The 13,714-nt window shown below is 50.3% G+C and overlaps 1 protein-coding gene across 1 annotated transcript in view; it reads left to right on the top strand.

Annotated features, from left to right (window-relative positions):
• The first annotated feature begins 3,308 nt into the window (after nt 1–3,308).
• Nucleotides 3,309–13,714, top strand: part of CDH24 (cadherin 24) — a 799,438-nt gene continuing 789,032 nt past the window's right edge. The window contains exon 1 of the mRNA XM_078644893.1: nt 3,309–3,379. The gene's annotated coding sequence lies outside the window, so the exon portion shown is untranslated. The remainder of the gene's footprint in view (nt 3,380–13,714) is intronic.

Genomic DNA, 13,714 nt, shown 5'->3' with positions numbered 1-13,714 from the left:
TCACAAGAACAGCTGTCCACTGGACCCCAGAAGGCAAACGGAAGAGAGGCAAGCCAAAGAACACCTGAGGGCGAACTGTGGAAACAGAAATGAAGACCTGAACCACAGCTGTGGCACCGTACACAGGATGCCCACTGCAGAGAGAAGTGGTGGTCCTTTGTTGCTGCCCTGCATGCCAGTCAGTATGAGGGGCAGTACGTAAGTGTGAGAATCAATGAACCAGATACCTCTTCCTCGCTAGAGATTTGCTGTGAAATTATTACAATAATGTTCACACATGGTAACATCAATGGCCAGGTTTTCTTACGGTGCTCATGACCGAGGCACTTGAATCCTGACAGTTAAAAGTGCACATGCATACACACACACAGTCCTTGGGTAAATGTGTCTCAGCGGCTACACAATACACTTGTGGTAAGATAAATGAGTGTATCATTGGTGTCCTGTTCAGGGGTTTGCACACAACTCCACAGCTTATCTGGTGAAACCAGGCACCTGTACCTCACAGGAGTCTTCAGCCCAAACAAAACTGGCCCCCCAAACCAGCCAGAAAAGAGTCCACACAACAGAGAGCGCCAGTCATGAAACTGGGGCCAAAGGGCAATAGTATTATGAATCAACACATCAAGGGGAACAAGACATGAACCTGCTACCTGCACACCAGGATTCAAACTTGTGATTTAGAAAGGAAATAAGAGACACATATGAGTTGGGCTTGCACAGTCACACACCTGCAGGCACTCCACAGAGTTAGAGGAGGTTTGCATTGTTGAGCTCAACACGGCCTCGTCATGGTACCTATTCAGTAATCTCCAGACCAGAAGAGGACACTGGTGCACACCTGAAGATTTGGGTGGGCACTTAAGAGCACACTGGCACTGTAAGTGACAAAGGGGCTCAATCCAAAACTCTGCATCTGTTGATGCATGAGACGAGCCAGTTCTTCTCCTATCCCTGCATCAAACGAGCCCATGCTCTGGAGCAGTGCAGACCTCAGGGTGCTCCAGCAAGGCCTTGCAGCAACTGGGCTGTTCGTCTACTCTTCTGGGCAGGCTCTAGTCCACAGGCTCACTCTGCACCCCTACCCCCAGCAGGAAGGGCTCTCCTTCCCTCACGGCAGGGCAGAAGCGCTCCTAGGGGGATCTTGATCCAGGCTTAGTCTGGGAGGAAGCCAGCAATCCGCAGGGCCGAGCCTGGAAGGCAGCAGTCTTCACAAGGACGCCTGCGTGGAGCTCCTCTCCGGCCAGTGAGAATGTCTGGAGCACTGCACTGGGCATGGAGCCGACCAATCAGCTGTGGCGCATAAGGTCAACAATGAGGGTGACTCCTCCAATCAAAACATGCCCGCCCCCGCGTGACCAGGGCAGCCATGCTGGGGGCTCGCTAGAGCTGGTTCTGAGATGGTTTCAGCTGGGTCAGGGTGAATGTGAAGTAGACTTGGGTGCAGAGGCCAAATCCTCTGTGACAAAGATGGGTGAGTTAAAATGGTGGAGCCAGGCAGGAGCGCCTGCAGCAGAGGGGACGGTAGGTAGGCACAAAAGGAGAAATGTGACGCCCCCACCCTCAGGACATTGTGACCCTCTACAGTAGGAACCGAGGACAAGGAATAAATATTCTAGTGCGGGCTCCCAGGTTAAGAAAGGACCTGAGTACAACAAAAAGACCCAAGGCCTTCTACTGGCTCCTGCTGCCCTTCAAAGACAGGGCAGCCAAAATATATCCCCTGCTGCACCCAGACAGGCACGCGCACAGGCCCCACCCTTGTCCACGTCACACACACAGTGCAGGTAGGCCCCGGACACACGTGGAGGTGAAAGGCTATGGTGGCGGGAAGCTGGCAGAACCTTTGAACCAGGGAAGGCTGGTGCGCAGTGAAGGAAACGGGTAAAGAGCTGCACTTCACCGGAAGCTTCAGTGACATCATCTCCGGTCCCACAAAGCATGGCCAACAAGGACAGCAGGTACTCTCTCGAAAAGGGGGCACTTTGGGTGTCCCCCAACCCCAAAAGCCATGTGGTGGGGTCTGAGGCCAATTAACGTAGAGGTTCCTCAACTGGGACACAGGAATGTCCTGCTCACTGAGATGGGGGGGTCAAAACCTACAGTGACGTCACAGGAGATGCACTTAGACCAAGGTGCGTGTTCTCCAGAGCCATGCGGGCTCTCCAGGGCTGTGCAGGGGCAGTGCGGGGTATTAGTGTCTCACGAGACAACTAAAAGAGGGGCGCGGGAAGGGAAGGAAGCAGGGCCAGCCAAAGGAGGACAAGGGGAAGGACAGAAGTATCGGTGTGCAGGGGAGACAGAAGTGCTGGGATTGAGAAGGGAGCAGACAGGAGGGTGTTTCAATGCACGATAGGAAAGGAGGGCCCGCCAAATAGGAAAAGGGGAGAATTGGAGAGACGAAGGAGAGACAGCTAGAGAATGAGAGAAAGCAGGAGAGAAAGGGTGGCAGAGGAGAGTCGGTGAGTGAGTGCTGGGTATCGAGAAGAGACTCAAGGAGGATGCCAGCGAGATGAAAGAGGAGGAAGAGAGGAGTGAGGGAGGGAGTGAATGAGGGAGAAAACACAGGCAAAGAAGCAGGTACATGAGAAAGGTAGGAGTGCACAAGGAAGAATGAGATAAAATAGACATCTTAAAGGGAAGCGGGGTCTAGGGGGATAGAGAAGAGACACGCCCAGGTCTAAGGAATTTAGGGAAGGGGTTGAGAGAGAGAGAGAGAGAGAAGACACAGAGGTGACACGGGGATACTACAGAGCAGGCAGCTGAAGGAGACAGGAGGATGAATGGGTGAGTGAGGCGAGGGAGACAGAAGAGAAAGCGCAGAGAGGGCGAGGCGCTGACATTAGGAGCTCTGCCTCTTCGGGCGGCTGCTCCTGTCCCCCCTCTCCTCTCCGCCTCCCGCCGCCCTTTCCCTCCCCCTCCTCCCTCCCTCCCCCGTGTCCGCCTCCCTCCTCCTGCCTCCTCTGCATCTCACTGCCGCCAGTCTCTGGCTGCGGTACCTGCACACCTCGCGGTCTCCTGGAGCGGGCACACACCTCCGTCCGTCCCTGGGGTGTCCATCCCCCCAGCCCTCGCCTCAGCCCGCCCCGGCGCCTCCAGCCCGCGCCTCACGTCCTCTCCGGTCCACGGTACACCTCATCCGTCCCGGATCCCCTCCGTCCCGCCTCCGGTCTCTGCTCCTTCCTACACCTCAAGTCGCCTCCGTCCCATCCACACCTGACCAGAGTCCAGGGCTCAGCCCCAGCCCTCCCGCCTCTCCCTGCAGCAGTGCCCGGCCCGCTCCCCTGTCCCCGCGCCTGTGCAGGAATGTCACATCTCTCCGGTGACACCGCCGTGTGAACAGGTGCCGCCGCGCCTCGGGGGTCTCTCACGCGACCAGGTAAGGAGAGCTGTGTGCGTGTGTGTGTGCGTCAGCTCGCGCGGAGTCAGGGCATCCAGCAAGGAAAGTATGCGATTAAATCAAGCGCCCAGAAGCCGGTGCTCTCCGGCGCCGTCGTTAGTGGAACCTGATTATAGCAAACAGAGACAGAGTATCTACGAGCGAAAATGAATATGGTTAAATATAGCGCGTTGGGGCTTTGATCCAATTGATTTACTGTGATCCAACCAACCTCTCAGGAGCTGGCTTGTCAAGGCGCTTCGAAGAATGTGATCTTATGGAGCGCACAGATTTCGAAGGTTCAAAGAGAAAATCATGCACGTTAATATCGCAAACAGGGGTGAAGGCTTGCAGGCACTGAACTGAAGGTTATCATATAGCGCACAGAGGCCGGTACCGCGAGGCACTGAAATGGAGCTGATCTTAGACAGCACAGAGGCAGTTTTCTAGACATTGCAATGAACGTGGTCTCAGACAGAGTGCCAGACAGGGGGCTTTTATGCGCCGTCATTACTCTGAGCCCATATATATGCAGAAAGGCGGGCACTTGAGGGCACTGAGTGTGCCCAGAGAGTATAGCTTCTAGGCACCACCGGGACTTTGACCATAAGTAACTAAGGCAGCGGGCACTCAGGTGGCAGCCGGGGATGGCGAACAATGGAGGTGCACTGTGCACACTGGCGCAGAGCGAAGGTCCGAGTTTACGGACTCACAGATAGGGGTTCAGAGCAGGTGAAGGGTCTTAAAGCGAGAACACGAGCGCGGCACGCGGAGCGAGGGGCCGCGCATTTGTACCTGAATGTCCCGTGAACTGTGTTTGAAGTTCTTTGCTGCTATGTTTTGTAACAGGTGCTGTCGGCTGGGCAGTCTGCTTGTTATGTATTTGAAGAATCCCCTGTCGGGTGCTAAACTGCCCCTCATACTACCCGCCCCCCCCCCACACACACACCTGTACCCTAACCAGTGCCAGCCCGCCATTCTGTACCCACCTGTCCTCTCTCTCCCACTGTCAAAGCTCAACTTGTTAAACTGCCCCCGACCTCAGTCCACAGCCCCCTCGCAGTGCCATAATCTCTTGAACCCCCTGGCAATCTCCATCCCTTGGCAAAAAGGTAAACTTTCCCATTGAAGTGCCAGGCACCCTTACCCCCCTAACCCCCCCGCTCTCGCCCCCCCTTCTAACTGCTCAATGAACAGCCGGTCGCTGGAGCTACATTAGTGCCTGTGCAAAAGTGCCCACCTGGGGTCTTTGGTTACTGAAAGGACACTCCTGAAGTTGCCGGGCTCCCTTCCCACGGTGCCTGCGCTCAGCCTTTCTTCTTAGATGTGCTAAATTACCCCAAATTGCCCTTCTCAGAGGTGCGTGTCCCACACCGCCCCATCTTGCGAGCCTGCACCGCACTTCCATTTCAGGTAGGCGTGACGTGACCCCACTGTCTCGCCTGCTCCCAAACTGCCTCCCGTGACGGCGCCTGCCCCTACAGCGCCCCCTCTTACGTTCTGCTGAACAACCCCCGTCTGCTGAAATCCAGCTCCAAAATGCCACGGATGGTTCTTTCCCGCTAAAAACTGCCCCCTGGCTGGCGGTGCCTCGGTCCCTCGCCAGCGGTCCTCTCTGGACTCCAGGGGTGGACAGCCCCTGTTACTGCCTGGCAGGCGTCAGTCACACTGCCCGGCTCTACCCTGCTGGCGGCGTCTTTGATGGCGCGCGCCCCCCTCTGCCCATTCCTTGTGTGCCTCGGTAACAGGGGCTCAGCCTTTCCCTGCAGTGACTTTGGGAAGGGTCTGAAATCCGCTCTTCCGCCGGCGGGTTCCCCTTCTCGCCACGCTGGCTCCGATGTGTATCGTTGCAGGCGCCCCCGGGGCACCGAGATGTACACAGAGCGCCTGTGCGCCGAGAGATTCATGGGCTGCGGGGTTTGCAATGCGCCAGCATGTCCCGCACGGGGCCTCCGGGCGCTTGGCGCAGTGAGGAATGGCGCAGGTGCGCTGCGCAGACGGGGAGCGGGCGAAGGGAGCTGAAAGAGGAGGGCAGAGCAGGAGGGTGTGGAGTGAGAGGGTGGGAGGATAGATGGACGGATGCACAGAGAGGGGACGGGGGGCCGAGACGAGAGAAGGGGACGGGGTGGAATAGTGAAGGAAACGGGGAAGGAAGAGGGGAGACGAGCGAGTCGGGGTACGAGCCAAGAGGACGGGGCAATCATGAGAACACAGAAAGAGGGAAGAGAATGGATGCGTGGGGGATGACACGGAAGAAGCACGGTGAGAATAATATAACCATAAACGAGAAGAAGGAAAAAAATAGTAAGTGGAGAAGAGAGATGGAGAGTTCGGGAGGACGAGGGATACGGAGAGAAGTGACGCCGAGGTGGTATATCAGAGAAGGGGATGGGGGGGGGGGGGGGGGGGAGAAAGGTTAGGGGGATGCGAGGAGCAAAAAACGAAACGAAAAGGAGAGGGGAAAGTACGATTAAAGACAGAAAACTGCATAGCAGGGACATAGAAAGGAGGAAGGAGGAGGAATCAACGAGAATGTGGATTGAAGAATTAAAGAGGGTAAACGAGAATTTTTGAGAAAAGAGAGAGAAAAAGACGGAGAAAAGGATAAAGTGGAAGATGGAAGGGAAAGAGAAAAGAGGAGAAGAAATAAGAAGAAGAGATGGAGAAAAGAGTAGTCCCGGGAGAAAGGAGAAGAAGATGCATGAGAAGTTTCAAAAACTGGAGCAGTGGGTGAGAGGAGAATGGAAGAAAGAAACAGAGTGAAATGACAAGGATACAAAAAGGAAGCAGGGGAGGAGGAGAGAAAGAGAGAGCGGGAAAGTGAGGAAGAGAGACAGAGGGAAGAAAAATTAAAAAAAGGATGAATGGGGGCTGAAAGAGCGGGAAGTGGAACTTGGAGGAAGAGAGACAGAAGAAGAAATAGGTACAAAGGGAGGGGGAGAAAGGAGAACAGAGGAAAGTGAGGGAGGGCAAGTAGAGAAGGAGCAAGAGGTAGAGGAAGAGGCTGAGAGGGGTTAGAGAGAGAAAGGCAGAGTAGGGGAGATCGAGGAAGAAAAAAGTTGAGAGAGGAGGAAATTATAAGGAGAGACGAGACAAATAAAAGGAAGTTGAGTGAGAAGAAGCGAGATGAAGAAGGGGGGTAGAGAATGCATAAGAGTAAGAAGACGAGGCAGGGAGATGAAAATAGGGAGGGGAAAGAAAGAGAGCCATAGAGAGACCAAGAGAAAGTGATGAAGACAGGAGTAGAGAGTGAAGTACGGCAGAAATAAAAAGAGGGGGATAAATAGACAGAAGATGAGAGGGGGAAGGGAGGAAGAAGAGAGAAAGAAAGAGAGGAACCGGGGTGGAGAGAGGGACTGAAAAAGAATGATGGAAAGAAGGAACTGAATGAAGAAGAGAGAGGACTGGTGATGGCCGAATGAAAAGAAGTAATGGGAAGAAGAAGGTGGAAAGAAGAAGAGAGATGGGAATGAAAAGAAGAAACGAAAGAAGGATGGGGATAGAGATAGAGGAATGAAAAGTAAAGAAGTGGGACACAACGACTACAGTAACAATGAAAGGAAAGGGGGCGTGGGAAATTGGGAGCATGAAGGGATACATTAAGGGGAGAAAGTACACACATATATGGAGAGAGGAGGAGAATAACGGAAGGAGATGGGAACATGGGTGAAAGAGAGGGAAGAAAGACATGAAAAAGTGAAAGGAAGAGATGGAATGGAGAGGGATGGAATGGAGAGTGTGGAGGGAAAAGAGGAACTGAAATACTACGAGCATGTGAATAAGAAGAGGGGAGGAGTGATAGCCAAGAGGCAAGAGAGAAAAGAGGAGAGAGAGAGAAAGAAAGAAAAGGGAAGAAAAAATGATGAGAAGAAGATAGAATGAAAGAGAGGGTTAGGGAGATGGGGTGGAAAGGAGAGGAAGAATGTGCAAGATACAAAGAAAACAAGAGAGGGAGAAAAGCTTTAAAAAAGAAAGCGATAGGATATTACATAACAAATAACGAATAGCCTGCTAGTCTGAATACATTAAATTAGTATCCAGAAATGAATTTTTAAACTAATACTACATATTACACTGGACATAGCTGACACCCATAAGCGACATAAAACCTGCCCTGCATAACCGCTGGGCAGAAGTGCTGTCCCGCCCGGGAAATGCTACAATATTGCAATTGATGGACGGAATGCAGAACAAATCAAAACATTCAACCCCAGTCAAGAGATTTGGGTTAAATCCATCATTCTTTTGCTCACCATGCCACCCAGTTTAGACCTGGCCATATGTAAATCAGTCTTGACCCTGTGCCTCATGGGAACAGTACAGCCCTAACTGCCAAGCCAGGACCTCCCTGGACCGGAAACAAGCATTCTAGGACCGGTTTCTGGGTTTCACCCCTCTTCAGCCAAGATAGCTTGATTCCATTGGCACAGTGAGCCCAGGACCCACGTCTGGGCATACCTGGTGCACTTAGGGCGAGAAAGCAAAAGACAGACAATTGATGGCCAAAATGCAGAACAAATCAAAACATTCACCCCCAGTCAAGAGATATGGGTTAAATCCATCATTCTTTTGCTCACCATGTCACCACAGTTTAGACCTGGCCATATGCAAATCAGTCTTGACCCTGTGCCTCATGGGAACAGTCCAGCCCGAACTGCCAAGCAAGGTTCTCCCTGGACCAGAAACAAGCATTCCTTCTGGTGCTACATCTATTTCATCCAGACAAAATCATATCTGTCCATAATCAATTGAAACCAAGAGGCACTTTGAGAGACCAAGCACCATCATGGAAGTGAAAGCAACACTCACACCACTGCACACCAGTTATACAACCTCTCTTCTGTCTATCCTTTAGAGAGTCTTTTATTCCTGTCCGCAGACCCAGCTTTTGGCCTACAACCATATTAGCAGTGCTGACACCATGAAAAGGCAGCTGTCCATCAATCACAGCTGTCTCTGGACTCTGACTCCATGTAGACCCAATCCATTCTTTGTTCCGACACCTGCATGGGACCGAAACAGCTCTTCTAGGCTTCTGGGATGACTCAATGCAATATATTGAAGAATGGGGCTGTGCCTGTTCTTGATATGTCTTCGACCTTTCTATTGTTCTTAAGCATTAGTCCATCTTGTTGAGGGCCTCGGAAGAACCCATTAAGTGGTCTATGTCCCTTCTACTTATAAGGAGCAAATAGGTTAAATTGTGACCTCCCCTAAATGATGCAATCACTCCTACCTTCAGAGTCCCCCATGGGTAAGCCTTCTCTCCTGCTCTTTGTAACTTCTCTCAGTGTCCCTTATTTATTTGGTCATAGATCACCATCAAGTCATATAGAGGTGATGCCCACCTCGACATTAGCTTCTGTCGGGAGTGTGTAGACCTGCAGCATCTGTTGCAGGATACCAGTATTGGATGGCCGCTAATTTCCACCAATTGAACCAAAGACAGAACTGGTAGTCTTTGGTGCTAATAGTTGTTTATAGCAGCTAGCCCTCAACATTTTCAACGTCTTTGGTTTGACTTTGCCTCTATCTTAGACCATCAAAAACCAAGATTTTCTATTTAATGTGAAGGCCTTTCTTAAGCCACTGGTTCGGCACTAGTCAAACACTGCTTCTGTCAGATCCACAAACTAAACTCTATTCCTGTCTCTACCCCCAGATGGGCTGGGTATTGATAGTTGATGCAACACAATTGCACGGTTGATTTTCTAAGAGTTTTAGCATGAACTTATCAAAAAACCTGCCTAGCTATGCCCAAATGAGCTCAGAATGCTACTGTTCAGGCCATGTTTACCCTGAGGGGTCTAAAAGTGAGAGACCACATGTCACCAGCCTGTTTAGCCCTACATTGGCCTCCATTTTTAGATTGCATTGCCTTCATTACCCTGGGAATTGTCTTTAAAAGCTTCCATCAACTCACCCGTGATATATCTCCTCTGGAGTCATTCAGTGAGTGTATGCTAGAGACTTGTGCAGCAATACTAAATGGTCACTTGTGACTTTGGCTCACTAAATATGACCGCAGTACAGAGGGAGGCAGCTTTTTCAGTAGAGGACCTGTTCAGTGGAATTAACTTCGGACTGACATCAAGCTCTCAACCAGCCTCTTAAGATTCAGAAAACAATACGTCTTAACTGTTAGGCCAGAACTAAGAACCTCCCCTGTGGTGGTGTGCGTGCCCAATTTACTCAAGCTCTATATACACATGAGTGCGTCGCCATTTTAGAATGGGATAAAATTCCCTTCTAGACAAAAGACGCTAAGAACTTGAAGTTGTCCCATCGTAGTCCTTCTTTTCTGTTGACGACTACCTTGGATTTCAACCAGAAGTTGCTAGTTCCGGCGATAGATGGGATTGCCCTTCAGGGCCAGACAAGATAGCGATCACTAGTTAACTATTGGGATGCCGCACCCCAGAACTGCTGCAGCCTGATGACACTTGGGGATATGGAGTTTGCTGTCAGCCTCCTCGGAGATGGACTATGGGCGTGGACACCACACTGTCACAGTAAGACTGTGGCATGTGCCACATACAGTGAGCGCTTTAAGTGCTAATGTAAGACAGGTCTTTGCCATGGTGCTGGGGTAACACGGGTCCTAAATAGTTGTAGAGCTGTACCAGCTCTTTTTACCACATTACATGGTGGTAAATGATTGTTACTTGTCATGGAGACTACAGCATTATGCTGCGTTTAGTTGGAAATGTAGCACCATTTGATGAACATCTCTAAAATAAACACCAGAACATACTACAGTAACATTACAGCACAAAACATAACTGTACAAAATTCAACAATACAGTTTAAATGCTTATGGGATATAACATTAAAAGTAAAACACATTACTTTGTAATAACGCAAGACAAAAGCCCAACATAAAAACACATCACACCGCAACAAAATGACACACAACAAATATGCACATTCGTTCATGCTACATGTTTCCACTTTCTGAAATCTGGTGGGTGCTGTGGTAAAAGGTGATTACACCAAGCACTGACATTCCTACCATAAAGAACATGCAGTGGCGCCATTCTAGCAAGTTTTATGGTCTGGCTCACGGTTTTAGGGGAGGGGGATACATACGACTAAGCTCCTTCTGCAGCCCCCCCCCGCCTGTGTCTGGATTGAGCCGCCCCACGGTGGATGCTCCCCGGAAGCCCTGCCTGGGTCTGTCTCTACCCTGCTCTTATGACGCTTCCTCCCTTGGCCTCATTCGCCCTTTCCCTCGTACACACCTATGTCCCGCCCCTCCCCACTGTTTACGTCACTAACAGTAAAGGTGCCTGCAACGTCATTCATTAATCTTCTGGTTGTGTGGTTGTTGGCAGAGCAGGGGCTGCCAGTTTAGAACAGGGCCAACAGGGAGCGCCACCACTATCAGCTGGGTGTTGGCAAGGACGCGCACACGCATGGACCAGGCAGGGGCGCTCTAGGCTCATGGCGGCCCTGGGCAGGGAGCGTAGGTAGGGGGCCCCGGAGAAACGCAGGCGCGGGGGCCAGTGAAGAGGAGGGGGGGGGGTCAGGGTGTTTGGAAGTGGAACAGAGCCGGAGGCCGCCAAATCTCTGCCAGGGGCCGCCACGTAAATATGTGTCCATCTCAGAGGATTATTATATTAAGGATATATATCGGCGGGTTGGCCCCTGGGGTTTGGCGGCCATGTGCAGGTGCACAGCTTGCACATTCCTAAGGCCGCCCCTGGACCAGGGATGGAACAGGATGTAGCGGCTTATTAAAGAGATACAGTCACAGCGCTAATGTTTTCTTTAGAGCGCAGCAGGAGACCATGAGTATGGGAAAGCGAGCTATTTTAGCCGAGTTGTATATCCCATTGTAGCAGTTTTCATGTATATCAATTGCATTTCACGCCGCACTGCTGCTGCTTCTTGGCGCTGCAAATAGCAGAGGTTACTGTTTGAAACATAATGGTGCTCAGTAGAGAAATGGTATTATTCTTCTCGGGGCTTAAAGTGGGCCGGGTCACTCCGGTCTCTGACTCAGTAGTAATTAAAAACGAACCTTGAAACCGGTCCCTTTGGGGCCCTACATCCATGTACTTAATTTCGCTGGCAAATTGCACTGATCGATTTCTGAACAACGAATGTAAAAATACGTTAAATCAATTCATGTCATGCGTTTAGCTTCTATTTATATTTTACATGTTTTGCCTAATCTTGCGTTCCCTACGAGTGTTTGCTATTTCCATGATGTTGTTTTCTGTACTTGTTTCGTGTAGCATATTATACTCATATAGTGGATCATTTGAACAGAGTCACCTCCAGGTGTTTATAGCGGCCATGATTGAGACCTATGCAGTGGGGGTTGAAGCAGTGCGACTTTCTCACAGTGCCTGTCAGTGGGTCCAAAAAGGTATTCAGAACACACGACCTTCCAATCTTTGGCATCTCTGCAGAGCACACAGAGCAATGGTCATGTATTCCTGTTGCAATTGTGATTCTGTGGAGGTTACACAGTTATCAGAATATTGACACGGTGAAAGTAAAAGAAAATGCAGTGTTTACAGGTGAGTGGGTGTGTTGCGAGTTTGTGTGGCGGTGAGGTGAGGTGAAGGAGATGAGGGGAAGTGCATTCAGGTGAGAGTGAAAAGAGGGGGCTGAAGAGGAAAGAGATGAGGTGTAAGATATGCAGATGGAGGAGATGTCGAAATAAAAAAGGTGTACTTGTCTGACAGATGGAACAAAATGGAAGGGACTGGGACACAAAGAAAACCACTTCCACCTTCCACAGGCCAGAGTAAAATTTAATTCACAGTCTCAACAAGTTTTAGAATTAAAACATTTTCAATGCTAATTATGTACAAGAAAATCATTGTTGTTTCTCATATATATTAAACAACTACCAACCATTGACAAGGCCAATTGCACTAACTGGGTTTAGGTGTGTGTCTTCTGTTGTGTTTTATATCTGGATGCAATAAATGAAAGCACAGAGAAACTAAAATAGAGATCAGTTGACATACTATGGAAATAACAGAAATGTAATTTACTTGATTAAGCCCACCCCCTTAATTTCATGGGCTTCACCCTTTTTAAAGATCCCCAACGTTTTGTATTCCACTTGAAGCCCTGGTTCTTCTGTTCACAAATGAGGACTGCTGGTGGAGCTGTGTGCCTTTGTTCTCTGTAATGGAATGACAGTAGTTTACCTTATACACCATCTGCTGATTAGGCAGAGAAAAGTATACAGAACCATGTGGTATAATAGAGTCTACGGTATGTGGATTCTTGACTACACAAGTGCTGCTCCCAGGGGCGGCCGGTATGGCTCGTGGGTCGGAGGCGGGAGTGGGGGTCATGGGGGGAGGTGCGGGGGTCACTGGGGTTGCAGGTGTGTGTGTCGCAAGGGAGAGCATGGTTTAGAAATATATAAGAAGAAAAATTACCTCGAGGCTGGGTTCCGTGTCTTCTGTGCACTGCTCTCCTGAGTCCGCTTCCAGGAACAGGAATCCCCTAAGCCAATCACAATGCTGCAATTGACACGGCGCTCACCCAGGGGCTGTAGGGGTGGGTATGTTCACCCTGCAGGGTGTAATGCAGCCTGCATGGAGAACAGGGAAGTGCGCATTACTGTTTTGGGTGGCCCGAGAGGACCAACCAAACAATTGTTGCACACTTGACTGGGCAAACCACTCCACCCCTGCCCTGCTCCATGAGCAGAGCAGTTCCCTCCCGCCCAAAAAAGGAAACATAAAATAATAATAACTGAAAGTTATTATCATGTTATGTTTCTCTTCTCACATTGCATGAAAGCAGTGGGGCGACGCTCCTCCGCCATAGTGGAGGCGCTGCCACTGGCTACTCCACTCTATCCCCCTCACCCGTCACGGCCCCCACACCACCATGCTTGTGTTCTTAAAGGGCCACTTTCACCAACTAGGTCTTCAGCCCTTCTTGCCCCTCTCATGACTATGGTATTCAGTGCCTTGTCGGTCCCTTCCGGCCTGACTCAGCTCCCTCACATTCCCATGCTACTAAGGCCTTGTGTCCCAGAATATGGGGTAGACGAACAAGAGTAGAGTTTCTGGCCTATCTCCCCCTACTGCCCCAATGTCACTCTCCACACCTCATGAGAGCTATGACGTTTCCTTATGGCACTTTGCCGGTCCTGAGGTCATGTCCCCTCCCACAACTGTAAAAAAGATATTAGACTGGATGTCTACATATAAACTATATTCAATAACAATGTCACCAAGGCACAGTATGTATGACTACTAAGTTTGATATTTAATGAACGTTATAAGAAGAAAAATCCACAATTGAAGTAATGACGTATTGCCTGATTCAGAGTTTGGAGGATGGATTACTCCATCA

Source organism: Lissotriton helveticus, chromosome 5_1, assembly GCF_964261635.1.
Source record: "Lissotriton helveticus chromosome 5_1, aLisHel1.1, whole genome shotgun sequence".
NCBI classification, from domain to species: Eukaryota; Metazoa; Chordata; class Amphibia; order Caudata; family Salamandridae; genus Lissotriton; species Lissotriton helveticus.
This window is presented reverse-complemented; position numbering and strand designations above follow the sequence as displayed.